A 21,288-nucleotide genomic window follows, 5' to 3' on the forward strand; every position below is an offset into this window, starting at 1 on the left:
ATTTATATTTACATGATATTACCCTAAATAACTTTATACAAAATACAAGAGTGGAGTGAATCAGTGGGTGGGTGCTGGTTCCTCAATCTGACTGGAGAATCAGACCAGTGGCACAATTTTGCTATCACCCTTGTGGGGTTGATGGATCATGCAGGTTAAGAAACACGCATTTATTTAGATTATTTGGCTTATATAAATGCCCATATGAAAAGCCACTTCGTTGAGCTATCATTTGTGATAGCCAGGTTGCTTCTTAAAAAGAGCTGCATAGCTCAGCCGGCCTTACCTGGTTATGATAAATATAGTTTAGTTTTATTCGTTTTAGTGATTTGCTCACCTTTCCAATACTTTGCATTCCAAACGTGTTTGTATTATTTGTTCTTGTTGTAACGTTCTGACCCCGTGCCCCCTACTGGACATCTGTGTAAAAATAGCTTTTTAGCTCATCGGATTCCTCTTGTAGTATAAAGTCGTCACCGATTCTGGGGTTGGGATGTACCCGTGACGTCACCACGCGGGGATGAATCAAACGCTCGTCATTATTTGTGACGTTATTTCCCGATGACGTCAGCGCGTCGATGTCGAGACAATGACGCCATTTACTCGATCTCGATATGATGACGTAATCGCGACGTTGTGGGACCAATGACGTCATCGCGGTGTCTCCCCCCCACCCTCGAAGTTTTTTTGAGGGGATCCGGTTCCCCGCTCAACAGCTGTTCCGCCGGTTCCCGGATCCGGTTCCTCTGAGCAAGTGTCACCACCTCGCCCCCGTCTCGCCGCGCCAAGTCTCGTCGTAGCGTCTCAACGCCTCTCCTCTCTCTCCCTCTGCTTGCAGCCGAAACAACTCCTAGCGCGTGCTGCGGTTGCAGTGGTTGGTGGTGGTGGGTATCGTGGCCTCGCTGGCTATGCCGCGGCGGCGGCGTACGGGCCGCTCTGTTGCATCCGCACCGCGCGGACGCCGCTGCTGCTGCCGCTGCTGCTGTGGGTTCGCTGTGGGGTGCATTCGCGTTCGAAGCCTGGCACCGAACCTCGGCGTTTAAACGCCGCCGTATCCCGCGCCCGGCTACTCGCGGGTCGGTCCGTGGTCGGGAATTCGCCCGAAGAAGCCTGCACGGCCTGGAAGGTGGTGAGTGGCCTTTTTTGTCATGTTTGGCGTGTTCGTCGTTATCGGTGTTAGCGTGCAAGAGCAAACCTTGTCGATCTACTGCTGGATGAAGGTGGCCTGCGCCGACTCGTGCGAGTTCGTAGGGAGTCACTTTTTCATACTTCACGCTGGTCAGTGCGGGGAGACATAGCCGTGGCGACATAGATAGTAGAAATGCACCAACGGTGTTTGCGATGTTGGTAGGGATCGGACAAGATCCTAGGCTGAGTGGATAACAAACACTAAGCCCATGCAGATAGGTAATCAACACGCTATCTGGACCACCTACGGGCCACCACGCAGCCATATACGGCGGTCGACTCGTTAACGCCCCGATTTCGGTGGGTATTGCACACCCTCGCTTCACGAAAGGGATGCGTTAGTTACTCACAATGTAGGCATGTGTTTCGGATCGTCCTTCCAACTCTTACAAATACAAATATACACGCCTATATCGCTTTTCACAATACAAAAATAACGAAAATAAACAGTAAAACTATTGAACCATTAGTGTATTTTAAACAAAAGTAATTAAATCTTTTTAGGGAACTCGCTGAATGACTGGCAATGTCATGTGGAGGCGCTTTTTGTAGCTCTAGGGACACCGTGACGCTGTCGTTGATGGGTGACGCAGCCTCCCGGGTGCTCCAGTTTGTACTGTATGTTGAACTTTTTTCGCACCGTACGTAGCCCACCGTGCTAATCGTCGGTGCAGTGTTGAGTCTGGTAGTTGTCAGTCTTTGGGAAGTATTATGTGTATTCAACTTTTTTCGCACCGTACATAGCCAACCGTGCTAATTGGAGGTGCCGGGGAAGTACAGCAAACTAAACGCAAAAAGCAGTTCAAAAGAAATGAGTTTTCAATCTCGATGTAATGATCTCATGACGCGCGTGCCGTAATGAAATCCGTTAACGCGGAAATTCGATTTTGTGAATCAGAAAGTGTCTAATTTGTAAATTGCATTAACGCAAAATGTCGTTAACCGATCGTGTCGGTAACTGTACCTGGAAGGACATGTGCTTCAGAAACATTGATGAAAAATACCGAACAAAAATTCAAAAGTGCGCAAAACACGTGCTTGATAAGAGAACACGCAGATTAAACAAAACCAGAAATAAAAGCAACAAAAAACTTAATGCACACGTCAAGAACACTGCATTTTGAAAAGGAGAAATATATAATAGGATAACGTTTTGAGCAATGGCCCATCATCTTATTTCTTCTACTTCTCTATCATCTCTAATGTATAAAAGTCTCCGCGCGCGCTTGCAAGGGATTTGGCTTCACGTCGAAAAATATTTGCCAGCCAGCACACCCTAAGCCCCGCGGTGGGAATAGGCTATTCCTTTTTCATGTCCGTCACCTTTAAATTAGTTAAATTAGCGTTTTTTGGTCAATTGTATGAATTTATTTAGTTAGTTTATCTATTATTTATTTATTTCCCTTCGCCGCGTGCTGGTTAACAATGCAGCCTGCTACACTTGCGCACAGCACCCAAGAGGTTACTCCCAGCAATCCACACGCGCCATCGTCCAAGGTAAGTCGCACACTTTTCTAGTATATGCATTTATATAAGACGTCAGTCTCACTAATTAGTCTTTTAAGCATTTATCTAATTACACTTTGCACTGCTCACATAGGTTGCCCCGAGCAACACACACACGATTGCCACAAATTTTCATTCGCCTTACCCATGCAGCAAAAACAGACGCACCACGTAAATTCTTCATAGTGCGATGTTCTCTTCTCCCCACCCCAGCCCAATGATACCCCAATGAGTCCTGAAACTGCTATAGAGCCTCTAAATATCATTCTTATAGCGCTTGCATGCCGTTATTGTCGCGTGGCCGGGGGGAGTGGCCCAGCCCCCAGCCTGCCAAGGTGATACCTTGGCGGGCTGGGAAATCTAGGCAAGGCCGGGGTCTCTGCACGGGACTAGGCCTCACCACGGCTCTCTGTCTGCTTACTACTTTGTGCTATAGATTCGATATATACTGCTATACAGTCAGCATGTACTACTGTAGTGCTAGCAAGTACCATCACAGTCACTATGCACTGTTGTAATCATAGCAGGTACCACCACTTTTGTTTGCCCTGCTGTAATCATAGCAGCTTACACCACAGTATGTACTGCTGTAGGGAAAGTAGCTACCACCACAGTATGTTTTGCTGTAATTATAGCAGGTACCGCCAAAGTAAATATGCACTGATATAGTGAAACCAGGTACCACCAACGTCGCTATGCACTGCTGTAGTGATAGCAGGCACCCCCACAGTCGGTATGCACTGCTGTAGTGAAACCAGGTACCAAAGTCCGTGTGCACTGCAGTAGCTAAAGCAGGTACCACCACTATACGCACTACTGTAATTATACCAGCTACCACCACAGTCAATATGCACTGCTGTAATCATAGCCGGTACCAGAAACATTCAGTATGCACTGCTGTTATCATAGCAGCTACCACCACAGTCAGTATGCACTGCTGTACTAATAGCAGGTACCACCACAGTATGCACTGCTGTATTAATAGCAGGTACCACCACATTCAGTATGCACTGCTGTAGTAAAAGCAAGGACCACCACAGTCGGTATGCACTGCTCTTGTGATACCAGGTGCCACCACTGTCAGTATGCACTGCCTTTGTGATAGCAGGTGACATCACAGTCACTAGGCACTGCTATAGTGATACCACGAACCACCACAGTCGGTTTGCACTGCTGTAGTTAAAGCAGCTACCACCATAGTCTGTGTGCACTGTTGTAGTGAAAGCAGGTACCACCACAGTCGGTATGCACTGCTGTAGTGATAGTGCATACCGTCGATGTGTGTGTGCGTAAGGCCATGTGTGTGTGGTAGTCAATGTGTGTGCATCTTGTGCGTGTGTAGACAACTACTCTTTTTAAATTAAGTTACTTCTTTTCACAATGATGATGCCTGCGTCTAAGTCCATGTGTGGGTCGATGTGCGTGTCTGCGGCGATGTGTGTAAGTTGATGTGTCTGTGTGTGTGAGTCGATATGTCTGTGTGTTTGTGTTAGTCGGTGTGCGTGTGTGTTAGTCGCTGTGTGTGTGTCGCTCCATGTGAGTCAGTGTAAGTACATTTCTTTCTGTGTTTGTGTTTTGGTCCATGTGTACATGTGAGTCCATGTGTGTGTCTGTACGTACATGTGTGTGTGTCAGTCCATGTGTGTGTGGCTGTATGTGCGTGTGTGAGTCCATGTATGTTTGTATGGGAGTCTGTGTGTCAGAGTCGATGTGTTTGTGTGTGTGAGTCGATGTGTTTGTGTGTGTGAGTCGATATGTCTGTGTGTTTGTGTCAGTCGGTGTGCATGTGTGTTAGTTGCTGTGTGTGTGTCGCGCCATGTGAGTCAGTGTAAGTACATTTCTTTATGTGTTTGTGTTTTGGTACATGTGTGCATGTGAGCCCATGTGTGTGTCTGTACGTACATGTGTGTGTGTGTGCGTACGTCCCTGTGTGTGTGTCAGTCCATGAGTACTTTGTGCTAAACAATAGATATATACTGCTATAGAGTCAGCATGCACTACTGTAGTGATAGCAGGAACCACCACAGTCAGTATCCACTGCTGTAATCATAGGTACCACCACAGTATGCACTGCTGTAGTGAAAGCAGGTACCACCACAGTATGCATTGCTGTAATCATAGCAGGTACCACCACAGTATGCACTGCTGTAATCATAGGTACCACCACAGTTTTGCACTGCTGTAATCATAGGTACCACCACAATCACTATGCACTGCTGTTATCATAGCAGGTACCACCACAGTATGCACTGCTGTAATCATAGCAGATACCACCACAATCACTATGCACTGCTGTTGTCATAGCAGGTACCACCACAGTATGCACTGCTGTAATCATAGCAGTTGCCACCACAGTCACTATGCACTGCTGTAGAGAACGCAGGTACCACCACAGTCGTAATGCACTCCTGTGGTGATAGCAGGTTCCACCACAGTCGTAATGCACTGCTGTAGTGAAAGCAGGTACCACCATGGTCAGTATGCACTGCTGTAGTGAAAGCAGGTACCACTAAAGTTGGTATACACTGCTGTAATCATAGCAGGTACCACCACAATCACTATGCACTGCTGTTATCATAGCAGGTACCACCTCAGTATGCACTGCTGCAATCATAGCAGTTGCCACCACAGTCACTATGCACTGCTGTAGAGAAAGCAGGTACCACCACAGTCGTAATGCACTGCTGTGGTGATAGCATGTTCCACCACAGTCAGTATGCACTGCTGTAGTTATAGCAGGTACTACGACAGTATGCACTGCTGTTATCATAGCAGGTACCACCACAGTCAGTATCCACTGCTGTAATCGTAGCAGGTACCACCACAGTCAGTACGCACTGCTGTAGTGAAAGCAGGTCACACCACAGTCGGTATGCGCTTCTGTGGTGATAGCAGGTATCACCACAGTCGGTATGCACTGCTGTAGTGATAGCAGGTACCACCACAGTCGGTATGCACTGCTATAGGGAAAGCAGGTACCACCACAGTCGGTATGCACTGCTGTAGTGAAAGCAGGTACCACCACAGTATGCACTGCTGTAATCATAGCAGGTATCACCACAGTCAGTATGCACTGCTGTAATCATAGCAGGTCCCACCAAAAGTAGGTATGCACTGCTGTTGTCATAGCAGGTACCACCACAGTCAGTATGCACTGCTGTAATCATAGCAAGTACCACCACAGTCAGTATCCACTGCTGTAATCATAGCAGGTACCAACCCAGTCGGTATGCACTGCAGTAGTGATAGTCGAAACTGCTATCCAGTTTGTAGATACTGCTATATAGAGTTAGTATATACTAAAACAGTCAGTAGATACTACTATACAGTCAGTAGATACTACTATACAGTCAGTAGATGCTACTACAGTCAGTTGATACTACTACGTTCAGTAGCTATTAGAGTCAGTAGATACTGCTATAGAGTTAGTAGATGCTGTTATAGAGTTAGTAGATACTACTATAGTCAGTGGATACTACTATAGTGTCAGCATATACTACTATAGAGTCGGTAGATACTACTGTAGGGCCAGTAGATACTACTATGGTCTGTAGTTGCTACAGTCAGTAAATACTGCTAAACAGTCAGTAGCTAAATTTTGATTGAAAGCTTTCGTGACTGCAGAGATTCATATTCTTGGTTCTTTCGGTAAAGTCACGTAGAGGGGAAACAATAAAATAATAAAAATATAAAACAATAACATTCTCACGACGTTTCGACTGCAACACAAGCAGTCATCATTAGGTGTGAAAACCACAACAAGAAAATTTGAAAAACCGCCACTTTTTTCAAAATTTCTTGCGGCTTTCACACCTGATGATGATTGCTTGTGTTGCAGTCGAAACGTCATGAGAATTGTATTGTTTTATATTTTTATTATTTTATTGTTTCCCTTCTACATGACTTTACCGAAAGAACCAAGAATAGTGAGTAGCTACTACTGGCTCAGTGGATACTACTGTCTCAGTGGATACTACTGTACAGTCAGTAGATACAACTGCAGAGTCAAGAGATACTACTTACTATGTTGTATGTATGGTGTGTAGGTATATATACCTACGTGAGGGTCAATATATTTTTTAGATCAACCTTTTCGATCAACTATTTACCCCCCACTTTCTATAACTTTTTGGACTTGTGCAAGCCTCTTATAATTTTGTTGGTGGAGAAATGGACAAACGGCCCACCGGGCTTTCACAATAGCTTAGTATTTGTCTATGTATATGTAAGGTTTTTAAGAGAAGTTTTGAAAAAAAATCATTCGCCTGGGCAACGCCGGGTACTTCCTGCTAGTCTTCTTATATATAAAAGTAATTTTTTGTCTGTCTGTATGTCTGCGCACGTGCGCTTGCGAGGGATTTGGCTCTCAAACGGTGGAGTTTACGTTAAAAATGTTTTTGCCTGGTACCAAGCGCTATTCAGTTTTCCCATCACTCACCTTTAAAATAGTTAAAATAGTGTTTTTTTGCGATTTCTATTTTTTTAAAGAATTAGTTCAGCTGTTATTTATTTATTTCCCTTCACCGGTCGGGGCAGGACAATGCCCACAGGTGCGCATGCGCACAACACTCATCACGGTTAGCCCCTACAAACTCTCACGTGCCATCGCCGGAGGTGTGCAGGCTTTTTTATTCGCCTGCACACTCTACAAGGTACGTCACATACATTAGTATTATACAAATTTTAAAATGACACTTTGCACTGCTGACAGGGGTTGCCCCGAGCAACACACACACGATCAGCACACATTTGCATTGCGTTAAAAATGCAACAAAAACACACACAACGCTGAACTTAATTCTTCAAAGTCTGATGTCCTCCTCTCCCCACTCCACCACAATGTGTCCTGTTACTACAATAGAGTCCCTAGATATTAATATTACTGGGCTTAGAAAGTATTATTGTAGCACGACCGGGGGGAGCGGCCCAGCCCACACCCTGCCAAGGTGACACCTCGGCCGGCTGGGCAATCTAGGCGAGGCCGGGGGCTCTGCATGGGACTAGGCCTCACTACGGCAATGTGAAGTACTATTTCCTTGCTTTTTTCCCTAAACTCACGTTTACAGAAACCCATTTTTTTAATATTCACCTTGCTAATATTACATTAACTATGTTTGTGTACAGACAACTATTTTTGTTTGTCTGCTCGCAACTAATATTTTTTAATTACCTTGGTCATTTATAATATTCTTATTATTGTGTCAACTCACGTTGATAGAAACCTGATTTTTTAAGAATCACCTTGCAAATATTACATTCATTATCTTTGTGCTCACAAGAAAGATTTCTAAATATACTTGGTGAATGTTATTATCTTTTTTAATGTGCCTACGGCCTTGTGTGCGTGTGAGTCCACGTGCGTGTCTGCCACCATGTGTGTGTGTCTACGTTTGTGTGTGTGTAGTGGATTCTTTATGATGAAGTAGACGACCTGGTAAAGGCAACACTTATTTACTACAAGGGCTTAACACAACACGATACAGCGTTCCACTTGAAGGGATAACGGCCCCTTCACCCGCTGCTAGCTGGGGAGGTACGCCTACGGCTAACTCGCCCTACTCCTGGGCTATGGTCTCGGGTCCTCCGGCTAAGAGGGTCCTAGGGGAGGCTAGCTGACCTGACTCAGCCAAGGTACAGGTCTCGACCACCAGCCACACGGACCCGGCCCTGATAAGGACGTCGGGCTCCGGGGCTTCCAGGGTCGCACCACTGGCTCACTCTGCCCGACCCTGATAAGGACGGCGGGTCAGATGAGTCCCAGGGTCCTAGTTAGCCGGCCTTCAGTCTTCATTGGCTCTTCTGTCTTCAGCTGGCACATACTGCCCGAACCCTCCCGGGGTCCGGCATTTTATCCTGCTCTGTGGCTTGCTCCGACCTAGCCACACCTCCCTTCCCGAACCTTCTACCAGGTTCTGGAAGGGTGACATAATTCCCTCACAGCCCCCTATTTGGGGGCTGTGCCCATTCGTTCCAAGATCCGTTTTCCCCGCTGACTGTTGGCCCCTTGGGTCATACTCCCCTGGTACTGGCTCAGCCCGTTGACCGCCCCCTATTGGTAAGTAGTAGCTATCACCCGGAGACGGTGTACGTTCACCCAATAACACCGTTACATGTGTATCAGTCCATGTGCGTGTGAGTCGATGTGTTGTGCATGAGTTGATATATCTGTGTGTCCGTCGATGTGTGTATTTGTTCGTCAATGTGTGTGCGTGGTCTGTGTCTGTAGACAACTAATTATTTTAAAAATAATTTTGACATTTCCTAATATTTATCTGTGTGTGTGAGTCGGTGTGTGTGTGAGTCGATGTGTCTGTGTGTGAATGGATGTGTCTGTGTCAGTCCGTGTGTGTGAGAGTCGATGTGTGTGTGCGTGAGTCCATCTGTGTGTGTGAGGGTCGATGTGTGTGTGTGTGTCAGTCGATGTGTGTGCGTGGCTCCATGTGAGTATGTACGTCCATTTCTTTGCGTGTGTGTATGTGTGTGTGGGGAGCGATAGTGTAGCGGTTAGCGTGCTGCGCTATGAACCTGGCGACCCGGGTTCGATTTCCGCTCATGGCCAACACCAGTGACGATTCTCTGAACCGGTCCCGGGCCTCCCCTAGGTCGACTCAGCCTCAAATGACTACCTGGTGCGGTGTGTAAACATTGCCACTCGGGAGACAAAGGCGGTCGGGCGTGGTGCTGGCCACCCACCCGTCGTGTACCGTTCCGGCCTTCATAGGTGCTCGCTTACAGCACTTGCCCCTACAGTCTGTTAAGGCTATATGGGGGATCTTTGTGTGTGTGTGAGTCTATGTATGTGTAAGTGCAACTAAAAAAAATCTATTGTGTGTGCATGCAAATCTACGTGTGTGAGTCGATGTCAGTATGTAAGTCCATGTGTGTGTGTGTGTCGCTGTGTCTTTGTAAGTCGATATGTGTGTGTGTAAGTCGCTGTGCATGTGTGTAAGTCCATGTGTGCGAGTCCGTTTGTGTGTGTGAGTCGATATGTGTATGTGTCCGTCGATGTGTGTTTTAGTCAATGTGTGTGCGTAGTCTGTGTGTGTGCGTAGACAACTAAAATTTGGAAATTAAGTTAGTACATTTTTTTATATTTATGTGTGTCTAAGTCCATGTGTGCGTGTGATTTTATGTGCCTGTCTGTGTTGATGTGTGTGAGTCGATGTGTCGGGGTGTGTGTGTGCGAGTCGATGTGTGTGTGTGACTCCATATGAGTGTGTAAGTCCATTTCTTTGTGTGTGTTTAGGTGTATGTGTGTGTGAGTCGATGTGTCTGTCTGTGTGAGTCGATGTGTTTGTGTTAGAGTCGATGTGTGAGTGCGTGAGACGATGTTTGTGTGTGAGGGTCGATGTGTGAGGGTCTATGTGTGTGTATGAGAGTCGATATATGTGTGTTAGTCGATGTGTGTGTGTGGCTCCATGTGATTGTGCAAGTCCATTTCTTTGTGTGTGTAGGTGCATGTGTGTATATCAGTCCGTGTGTGTGTGTGTGTATCTAAAGTCGATGTCTGTGTGTGTGTGAGTCCATGTGTGTGTGTGTGTATGTCACTGTCTTTGTGTGTGTCTGTAAGTGTGTGTAGGTCGATGTGTGTGTCTGTCTTTTTCGCCCGGGCAACGCCGGGTACTTCCCGCTAGTCACACATAAAATTGACTAGTCAAGAGATAGTGGGTATAGTGATTAAGATACCGTGGGAGCTGATAATTAAATGTTTAAAATGTTTTCAGACGATCAGCTTTTAAATAGGCATATTAATAGTTAACTAATAGTGGCTATTGGGTAACAGACCCCTAAATAGTCAAAAAAGTATTATGACTAAACAAAAAATGTTGCATTGAGGGAAGATTCGTTCTTGTGAAGACAAGGCACAATCCACTTGGCAATGCATTTTGGGCTCATTCACCATCTCAGTAAAAAGGAATTAACATGCTGCCCCGCATATCTGAGGTGGAGAAATGTGAGACATATATGTGAGAATTTAAATGTAAAGTACACATTGCATGAAGCTAAACTATAATGGGATAGGGTTTGCCTACCACTCAGGAGTGAGTAAAGCTGTGCTTTAAGTGAAGGTAGAAGCGTTGAATCCATATTGTTGGCTGAACGAAGTGAAGCGAATGGATTTTGATAGGTCATGTCACTGACATGGATGATGGCCGATCGTCCATGGGGAGATGAAGCGATGAGATCGGCTCACGTGTGCAGGCGCTGGGGTGGCTTGTCGCATCACAGATATGAGAGGTGGCAGCAGCTTGGGAAGGCCTTCATCCAGCAGTGGATTGACCATGGCTTAATGATGCTGGAACAACACTTATTGGAACAAAAATGCGAATTGGAAACAGTGTCACTTGAAACTGAGCCCAGTAAATTCGTTACCATACCTAAGTCTGGTATGAATCTCAAGGCTGGATTGTAATGCCAAACCCACATTATGTGAGTTGCAAAAGAGATGGTTTGCAAATTATTTTATAAACCAGTCACTACTGTGCAAAGCAAACCACCACGCCTCACCAATTTTGTCATTAATGATTCAATATATATTCGTGAGGCCTATGAGCAAATCACCTGGAATGTGCCTGATCTGGTCCCATCTCGGAAGCTAAGGAGACTTGAGCCCGGATAGGGCTATGGATAGGCGACTAGCCCAGTATGATGGTGCTCAAGGCTGCTGCTGGGCTATGTTGTCAGCAGAGGGTAATTAAACTACATGTATGTATTCATTGGTTTTTTTCGGTAAAGTCACGTATGTAGAAATACAATAAAATGACATTAATTTTATTGTATTTCTACATACGTTACTTTACTGAAAAAAAAACAATGAGTAATTTTATGCAGTCACGAAAGCTTTAATTACCTTATCTACATGTATGTATGTTGAATTTCTTTCGTACCTTACGTAGCCAACTGTGCTAATCTAAAGTACTATTAACCAACATCTATGATCCCCACCTGAACCAGTCTGCACTGATCAGCGTGGTGAAATATGGTCACACAGCCCCCACGACCCGCATGGCATCCAGCAGTGAATTGACAAATGGTGGTCGCTAATATTCACTTACCATGCCGTTCATCTAGCTGTCACATTTCCGGCCTGACCAATTAATCGCCCACACCATGTGCAGTATTATGTGCACAGCTTAATGTTACACAGTGCGCATGACAGTGCTGTCGTTTTCTATGGATGATCGCGAATCTGACCTATTCACACAAAGTCATGTATACATTTAAGGTACATTCCCTTCTAAGTCACAGTCAAACATTCCCCACTTTCTCCATCCACCTCTCCCCTGTTTAAGGTAGAAGGCGCTTTGTTTGTCCAGTGCGTCATGGCTAGGCGAGATAGAATGCAACGTTTGACTCTAATGGGGGAAAATGGTATTCACTATTGATGATCCATGTAATGCATAGGAACACCAAGGGTTCAAATTGTTCCAGCTCTAATTTTACGTGAGTGTGCTTGCCCATGCAAGTCGTCGATACAAACAGTCATAGATTAAATTAATTCTTCCACGAGAAGCCACACTAATAGCGAAAAGTTTGCCCAGACTGGATTATTACACTTGTAATATGTAGCCTTACCATTGAGGAACACAGATGGTAAGAATGACTCGCGTGAGTGATTGTGTGCACTTACACGCTTCTGCTTGTGCATGTGTACACGTAGGTGTGTATTTCGCGGAGTGGTAGTGATTATCCCACTGCACTACAACCCGCATTCTATTCCCGCTTATGGCCAACATCAGTGATGGATATCTGAACCGGTTCTTGGCCTGGTCGACTCAGCCTTAAATGAATATCTCATACAGTGTGTAAACATTGGCATTGGGGAGACGAAGGTGGCCGGGCGTAGTACCAGCTACCCACCCCCTTGTGTGCCATGCCAGCCTTAATGGATACTCGTAAATAGAACTTGCACCAAAAGTATTTTAGAAGCAATAAGGGGGATCTTGGTTTTATTTTGTGTGCACATGTGGGAAGTGGTGGCGTAGTGGTTAGTGCCCTGTGCTACTAAGCACTAACCCAGCGACTTGGCTTTGATTCCTGGCCATGGATAACATCAGTGGCGAGTGATTTTAGAAATAGGGCTCCCCTAGGTCGGTGCGAATGAGTAACTGGCGTGGTGTATGAACAACCATCACTGGAGAAACAACAATGACAATGCGTGCTGCTGACTTATCACCCCCTTCATGTGCTCTGCTCACTGACAGCACTTGTTTCACCGTCTGAATGGCCAGATGTGGGATCTTTGTGTGTGTGTGATTGTGGCCTTCATAGGTGCCCTATCCGGGCTTCAAAGCACTTGCTCAGACTGATAACTCTGAAATTCTAGCTCGCTGGTGTGATTTTGCGTTATCTCGCATGTTGTTCGGCATGATGACCTTCCTGAAAAGTCTTAAGACTTCCGAAAGGCTTTCCTGGGTAAATATAGGACAACTGCTACCGCTGCATATTTGTTAGCAGTTGTCTTTGTGCAGCTAGGTCTCTGATGTGTTTTTTGAGTTGTACCAGTAACTTCAGAACCAAATTCAATGAATAAAGAAGAAGCTCCAGAGTATGTGGAGCGAAACGTCGGACATTGTGCGGAACAGCACCCGCTAAAACCCGAAAATTCATAACCTGAGAGTTTTACGGCAACCGCAAAAACAACGTAGTGCTATAACTCGAAGCTTGGCCACGTAATTTTATGTTTCTGTGTCTTCGTTGATCTCGGTGGCGAGATGTTAACTACATTGCCTAATATGCAGGAGATCGTGGGTTTGATCCCGACTCTGACTCCTGTGTAACTGGAGTTTGCATGTTTTCTCCCTGTGGTCGTGTGGATTTTCTCCGGTTCCTCTGGTGTTTCGCTCCACATTTAGAAACTTGCGTTTCGAGTATTTGGCCGCTATAAATTTTCCACATGATAAACCACGTCTTTGAGCTATCATTTGTGGTCAGGTCACTTATGAAAAAGAGCTATATTGTTCAGTGGGCCTTATCTGGTAAAATAAACATAGTTTTTAGTTTCACATTTGCATTTTCGACGTCTTGCATATGTAGCTGGTAATGGCACTGTCGTTACAAATACATATGTCTGCAGTAGTTTCACAGGAGGGGATGATGCTACTATGTATAATCGCAAGTGAGTAAATTTGCAGGTATTTTTTTTTATTTGGCATATGAACCTTATGGTGGGACCCGGGGTCCCGAATAAACGGAAGTCAAAATCGTAATTAATTTTTTTTTCTGGCGATTCCGTCCCACCGTGCACATAAACGCCGCGACCCACCTGGCACGGATCATTTTTTTGTTATATTGTCCAAGCGCAGCGAGGACGAATGCGCAGAAGAGCTGAACAAACGAATGCACTGCATGCTCGGGTATGGGCAGGATCTTAAGTTCTATCCAAAGCTGCTCAAACTGCCTACACGACCTAAGTCCTTTATTTGTCATAACGGTATGCATAATACAGTGAAACTGCTCTCTTATCTGTATTATTATTTGTGACCTACCAATGTCTGCAGCCAGGATCAATCGATGACAATACTATTCCCTGCAGATATTTAACAGATGAGATGCGTTGCACTGTTAATTCCTCCTGTTTGAGAATACTTCTCTTGTCCGTATGCATCTGTGCAGATGGCTTTTTTTTGCGTTTAAGCCATAGTCCCCACATACCGCTCGTATCAATGCGGATAAGAGGAGCCGCGACCCACTACTCTGAAGAGTAACATTGGTATAAACGCTTGTTACAGTATGAACAGCACATTGAAAACGCGTACTATTTCATGTACTGTTTACAAAGTGTGTTCGCAAATCCACACTGAGAAATACGATGATTGACAGGGATATAAAGTTTATTTTCGATAGTGTATTTAAATAGAGGTACTGCAGGTAAGTAATTTCAGTTTTTAAGGCATAGTTTAACAAGACAACACTTGCCACCATCCTTCAAACCCATTAGTGAAAAAGAGCAAAGTTTTTGTTTACAAACTCGATTTGGTGCTTTTGTGACTGCAGGAATTAATCTTTGTTTTTTTTCGGTAAAGTCACGTAGCAATAAGAAAAAATAAAATTACATAATATACGACGTTTCGATTGCAACACAAGCAATCATCATCAGGTAGAGGAAACACATAACCGCAGATATATATACAGACCTTAAGTAGAGAGAATTAACACAGATATACCAGGGGATACAGAGAGACGGAGCATCACATTAAATCAAACAGGGTTTAGAAAAATTTGGAAACTATGTAAAGCAACACAGACGGTCGGTTAAAACACAATTAACGCATGGTCTGGTTGAATACACTATCTCAAAGATTGTTAAATTGTAAGTTGAGTGTGAAATTTAAGATAGTGATAGAATACATATCGTAGAGAGACCTATGGGGGGAGACACGCACACAGTTAAGAGGTAAAGCAGCTCTGTACCGAGGCCTTAAATAGCCAGAGATGGAGGGACTGGGTCTCAGAGACAATGGGACACAAATTAGCATGATACAAGTTGTCAGGCACACAGAGAGGGTGCCGCAGCGCACACTTAGAGACACCCAGGCACACAACTATAGGCAGAGACAGCACAGCGACATAAACCCAATTCAAGACACAAAGGCAGATACACCAGCAGAGAACACAAAGACACAGATTTCATACCTCCCCGAAGAGGTGGTTCAAACTCGATTTGGTGCTTTCGTGACTGCAGGAATTAATCTTTGGTTTTTTGTTTACATTTTAATATGTTTTAGTGAGGGCCTGGGGCTTATGGGACCCCGGGGGCCCACCATAAGGTTCATAAGTGGACCATGAAGCGAGCACACAATGGCCTTTTTTTTCGAATGCCATCACGGTATCTGTATTATCCACTGCGAAGCAGATGGAGCACAATATTGTACGGTTAATACACCTCATAGCAATAGCCAGGGAGGCTGACCATATTTGAACCGCAAACTTCTATAACAAGTGGCGAACGTGCTACTGCTGGGCCGTGTCACCGCCCCAATAACATTTCCTCTCTCTCGCAGGCGGAAGGTGTGAAGACGACAAAAGGTTAACACTGGCCACACCGCTGTCTGCCGTGCGTCCGCTCAAGAATTTATTCTGCGCCCTTGAAGGCATTTGGTGGCGACTAAAAGTATGTGTGATTGCGACACACGCACATAGACAATGCACAAGCCAGATTGTTCAAACCGATCTTCCTTTTGGTGTTGATAAAGTACTGCCATTTACAATGTTTTCAGTTCCTTCTCGGTGATGCTCGTGTCTTTGTCTTGATGATAGGATGTGTGTGTGCGTGTAAGGATATATGCGCGGCATCCTAAAATTCGGCCGAGGTGTATGGTGATATTTTTAAGTCTTCATCATCTTATAAACGTCGTTTAGACAACAATAATGCCCACTAATAAAGTATTAAAGCTTTCGTGACTGCATAAAATTACTCATTGGTTTTTTCGGTAAAGTCACGTATGTAGAAATACAATAAAATTATATTAAAACAAAAAACAATCACGACGTTTCGATCACAACACAAGCGATCTTCATCAGGCGTCAAGAATAAATCACGGAGGTAAATACAACAAAAAGATGAGAGACGAGAATTCAACAAACCTGAAAAAACATTATGTGAAGCACATCCAGTCAGGCCAACAACACAGACACTTCCTGGTGGACCACGAATTTCAGGAGTGTTAAATTTCGTGTTCAACCTTTGGATTGCACATACCAGCATAGATAGAATGAAAAATACGAGGTACACGGTCAGTAGAAATACATATACAAGTCCACCAAGAGGTAAGGAGGGAGGAAAGACAGACAGGGAGGCAGAGAGAGAGGGGGGCGCGGAGGGATGAACAGAAGCTTAAATAGGAAATACGGTTGGAGGGGGGAAGGGGCCAGAGCGAGAGCGGCAGCTCAAACACGCACATATTTCTACATACGTGACTTTACCGAAAAAAACAATGAGTAATTTTATGCAGTCACGAAAGCTTTAATACTTTATTATCACACTTCTACGGGGAAGTTACCGGTGTAATTATGTGTAAGATGTGCCCTTTTTTGAGCTGCCGTTTTGTATTTACAAGAGGTGGTAAATTTTTGAGCTGCCGTTTTGTATTTACAAGAGGTGGTCCTTTTTTGAGCTGCCGTTTTGTATGTGTAAGATGTGCGTGTTTGAGCTGCCGCTCTCGCTCTGGCCCCTCCCCCCCTCCAACCGTATTTCCTATTTAAGCTTCTGTTCATCCCTCCGACCCCCCCTTTCTCTCTTCCTCCCTGTCCGTCTTTCCTCCCTCCTTACCTCTTGGTGGACTTGTATATGTATTTCTACTGACCGTGTACCTCGTATTTTTCATTCTATCTATGCTGGTATGTGCAATTCAAAGGTTGAACACGAAATTTAACACTCTTCTGAAATTCGTGGTCCGCCAGAAAGTGTCTGTGTTGTTGGCCTGACTGGATGTGCTTCACATAATGTTTTTTTCAGGTTTGTTGAATTCTCGTCTCTCATCTTTTTGTTGTATTTACCTCCGTGATTTGTTCTTGACGCCTGATGAAGATCGCTTGCGTTGTGATCGAAACGTCGTGATTGTTTTTTTAAATATAATTTTATTGTATTTCTACATACGTGACTTTACCGAAAAAACCAATGAGTAATAATGCCCACTGTTTATCCAGGAAAGCCTCTTTCAGTCTTAAAACCTGTTAAGGAAGTGTCATGCTACATTGGGATGTTTGGCAATTTCTCTTCCTGAGAGATTGGTACCTGGGATGAAATTGGAGTGTGGAGGAAACACCCGTGTAAGAGGGAATAGCGCTCACAGCTCCACACAGATGGATGCAGTTCACAGATGTATTTCAGCTGTCTGGGAGCATTGACACCGAGTGAGAGCCGTGCACATCATGATTGATCAGTGGTTGCGAAATCACTCTTTGAATGTTCAGAATTGCTGCTGACTCCAGCATGCCCCACTTGGGTAGGCAAGCTAAGAGACATCACCTCGGTTTTCTAAATTATTCACGGGGTTATTTATTTAGAGCATATGACCAAATCACCCAGGATTATTATTTATAATTATAATAATTATTCCACTTGCTTGCCCAGAAAAGCCTCACGGAGTCTCACAACTGTTTTTCCAGATGGTCCTGCCATGTTTTGTTGCTATGTGCTATACAAATTGAGTAATTTGCAATGGAATTTGACTGTAACAATACTAGTTACTATGTATGTTTTAGCTAGGAATGGGCCTGATCTTGTCGGATATCGCAAGCTGAGTGGGGTTGATCACAAACAGTTTTGGTTATTTAATTTTGTTTAACCATTCTCATTTGTAAGAGGGACATGGATCTAGTGATTCTATAGGTGACTGCCTGGCACAGACAGGAGTTACAGGTGGGTGCGGCCTTACGTGGTGGGCAGCAGAGGGGCAGTGCAGCAAACACCATTGTTATACTCTACTTATATGCTCCCACGTCTATACTTAACCACACTGTTGTCTATGTGGTGTGTGAAAATTGATTAAAATAATGAAAATTAAATTAAATTTGAAATTTAATATGGTATGTGAACTCTCAATCTCGGAATTTCAACACGGTATCAATACAGTATCACCACGAGAGTGTGGTTTCACTTCGATATTTCCCCCCCGCATAACGCAATTGTTAGTGAGGGAGAGAGTCATTAAAACATGCTTGCAAGCTATTCTAACAAAACCTTAACTTTATAATAGATGATTATACTTGAATTGTTCACGCAGTACCGCACTCCTTATTGATCATATGCAACCCGTATCACATTGTTAGCACATTGGGTCACGGAACAATTGAGTATTCTGTAGAGTACGCGAGTACGTGCGGCGATTATGAACGAAAGGTACTTTAAAGATTATACGGCGATATAAAAAAAGTAATCAAAAACAGTTATTATTCTCAAAGGCACAAATATCCATAGATCCATAGGCAAGGTTATATGACTACTGAAATGGCTTGGAGTAAGGGCATGCGATGGTGTGCTCTTTTTCCCTCGAAGATCTTTATCTTATACCAAGTTTTAATTAATTGTGGACCAGATCGCCTGATAAGGATCTGGTGGGACACACCATTCTCCACGTGATCGTGGCTCTGCGGAAGAAGGTGTCAAGAATCAATTCGTATTGATGGATCTGTTGGGAATTTATGCGATAAAGAGTAGAGCCCACTAAATATTAAGGAAGAAATGATTATACTTGTAAAACGACAAACTATTATCACCCGATCTGTAGCGATGCCTTCACGTTTAGATGCTTCTCGTTTTGGGATTGTCCTTGTTCCTGATATAAATTGTTTTAAATAGTCAGTGTTCGGAGTTGATTCTTTACGTCAAACAGACGCCTGGTTGTCGTGTGGTGAGGGGGCGGTGCGCATCACACGTATCAGTCGATTCTTCTGTCACCGTGGTGAACTGGTTCGGATGACCAGTTGACACGCTGTTGCAGTTGCGGAACTCGGTCGGTAGATGGCGCTCCCACACCACGCTCATAGCGGCGCGGTTTAGCGCTGGCGATGCACGTTGTTGTAGTTGCGAGTTTATGTCGGTAGATGGCGCTCACAGCACGCTCGTAGCAGCGCGGTGGTGTCGTCGTCCGGCCCCGTCGCTACATAGCGACCCTCGCCACTTCGGCGACAGCAGAGACATCCTTCGCGTCGGCGGCGGTTGATCTCCTGCAGGGACGCGTTGAGCTGGCAAGCGGGTCTTTGCTGATGAGCTGTCGGCAAGCTGATGAGCCGAGCTGAGCTGAAGTGATGAGCTCCTTGCTGGTGAGCTGAGGAGCTGAGCTGATGGGCTCAGCTGAGCTCCCGGCGAACTTAGCTGAGTTCTGGGCGAACTGAGCCCCGAAGGGCCGGCTCCGGTGAGCCGACCGAACTCCTCCGAGTTCCGACGGAACTGACCTTTCAATGCTGTAGCGTTCTCTTTCATGCTAAAAATCCCTTCACTTGGATCTTCCCATAAGGCGGGGCTTCTTTCGATTTTTGCTGTGTCATGATCTGTCCGTATGTGTGTGTCTGTACGTGTGTCAGTGTGTGTCCTTGTGTGCATCACCCACGGCATATTCCGCTGTCATCCTCCTTCCATAAAGCACCAAAAAGTAAAACAACCAGACGTTACAAATCGTCAAAGGAGGCGTCTCTCTGTCTGCCTCTCTGTCTGCCAGTGCGAGAGGGAGGGCAAGCTTCCCTCCATGCATGTCGTGTCCCCGATACACAAGGGAATGGTTAAAAAGTTTTAAGTTAACATTTCATTTCACCACCGTTCCACAGTTATGATTTGGTATGTAACCCAAGGTCTGTCAGCTTTCCATTGTGGTGTTTGACTTTATGTCAAGGGAAGGTGCTCCCTTAAGCGTAAGCATATTCTTATCATGTACTGCAGGGAGACAAAGGCGGCTGGGAAACCCTCTTTTTCTGACCCTGGGTTTAACATCGCCCAAGTCATGCAGTTTATGTTTGTGTAAGCGTAGTATAGTTTAAGGTGAATAGCGCCAACTCTAACGTTATGTATGAAATTATGTATTGTTTTATCTTACTTAAAACTTGCTTGGGTTTTCGCTGACACGCTGTCATTCCAAGCCCCCGCCCTTATTCCTGCTCGCACGGGGTGGTCCCGGCACCCTTTGCCCCCACTCTCTACCCGCCCGTTGTTGCCAGGCTCTTTAGCTTACGTTGCAGTTTTGCTGTGCGCTTGTTTTTTTTCCTCTCTAACCTTATATTAACTCTGCTTATTATTCTCTTATGTCTGGAGGTTAGAGCATTCATTTTGACTTAGGAAAATTCTGATTGTCATATGCTTCGGGTCAAGTTGTATAGAAATTATTAAAATATGGAAATAACATTTCATATTGACTTAATAGATGGGTGATGTTCCATGATGTAGCTTGTGGCCTGGTTTAATTGGAGTGGGTGTGAAGATCAATAACTTTAGCCTACCCTGTTGTTGAATTTCGAACTTTACGTTACTTTAATAGTAATGCAGGATAAATGGTTGGTTGTTTGGCTTGGCTGTCTGCGGCTAGCGCAAACTCTCATTGACCCTGGCTTTGTGTTTACGTCAGTCTCTTGCAAATCGCTGTGCTCTGCTCTCTGTCTGCTCCCTCTGACCCTGGGAGTTTGTGAACTGTCAAAATCGTGTTAGTAGGTCATGGTAAATATGACCTCCACATGCCATGCTGAGGCCTGGGTTGGTGTTGTTTTTTATTAATTATATATATTTTAAAAACAATAGAAATATGTATCTATATGTATCGGAAAATTACTTGTTAATATTAAGATGGAAAAAGGGGGCATATATACAACAACACTGACCATCATACAGTGCAATGCAATATCGTACTGCAAAAAAAATCCCCGGTATCGCCTTAATAGGCTGTTGGGGCAAGAGCTGTTAGCGAGAACCTGTGAAGGCCGGAACAGCACACGAGAGGGTCGGTGGCCAGCACCACGCCCGACCGCCTTTGTATCCCTGGTGGTGATGTTTACTCATCGCACTAAGTACTCATTTGAGGCTGAATCGACCTAGGGGAGGCCCAGGACCGGTTCAGATAATTGTCACTGGTGTTAGTCGAGAGCAGAACTTGACTCAGGTTGCCG

The 21,288-nt window shown here is 44.8% G+C and overlaps 1 protein-coding gene across 4 annotated transcripts in view; it reads left to right on the forward strand.

The window, feature by feature from the left end:
* Positions 1-691: 691 nt before the first annotated feature.
* LOC116955054 (tyrosine-protein kinase Fer-like) overlaps positions 692-21,288 on the forward strand; it is a 92,132-nt gene continuing 71,535 nt past the window's right edge. For 2 of the 4 annotated variants that reach the window (XM_032976004.2, XM_032976006.2), the window contains exons 1-2: positions 693-1,129; positions 15,699-15,808. The gene's annotated coding sequence lies outside the window, so the exon portion shown is untranslated. Of the gene's footprint in view, positions 1,130-15,698; positions 15,809-21,288 lie in introns of all 4 variants that reach the window. The other 2 variants (XM_032976005.2, XR_012929696.1) reach the window with 2 other exon arrangements.

The sequence above is a fragment of the Petromyzon marinus genome, chromosome 57 (genome assembly GCF_048934315.1).
Source record: "Petromyzon marinus isolate PM22_M1 ecotype Great Lakes invasive population chromosome 57, UKy_Petmar_22M1.pri1.0, whole genome shotgun sequence".
NCBI lineage: Eukaryota > Metazoa > Chordata > Hyperoartia > Petromyzontiformes > Petromyzontidae > Petromyzon > Petromyzon marinus.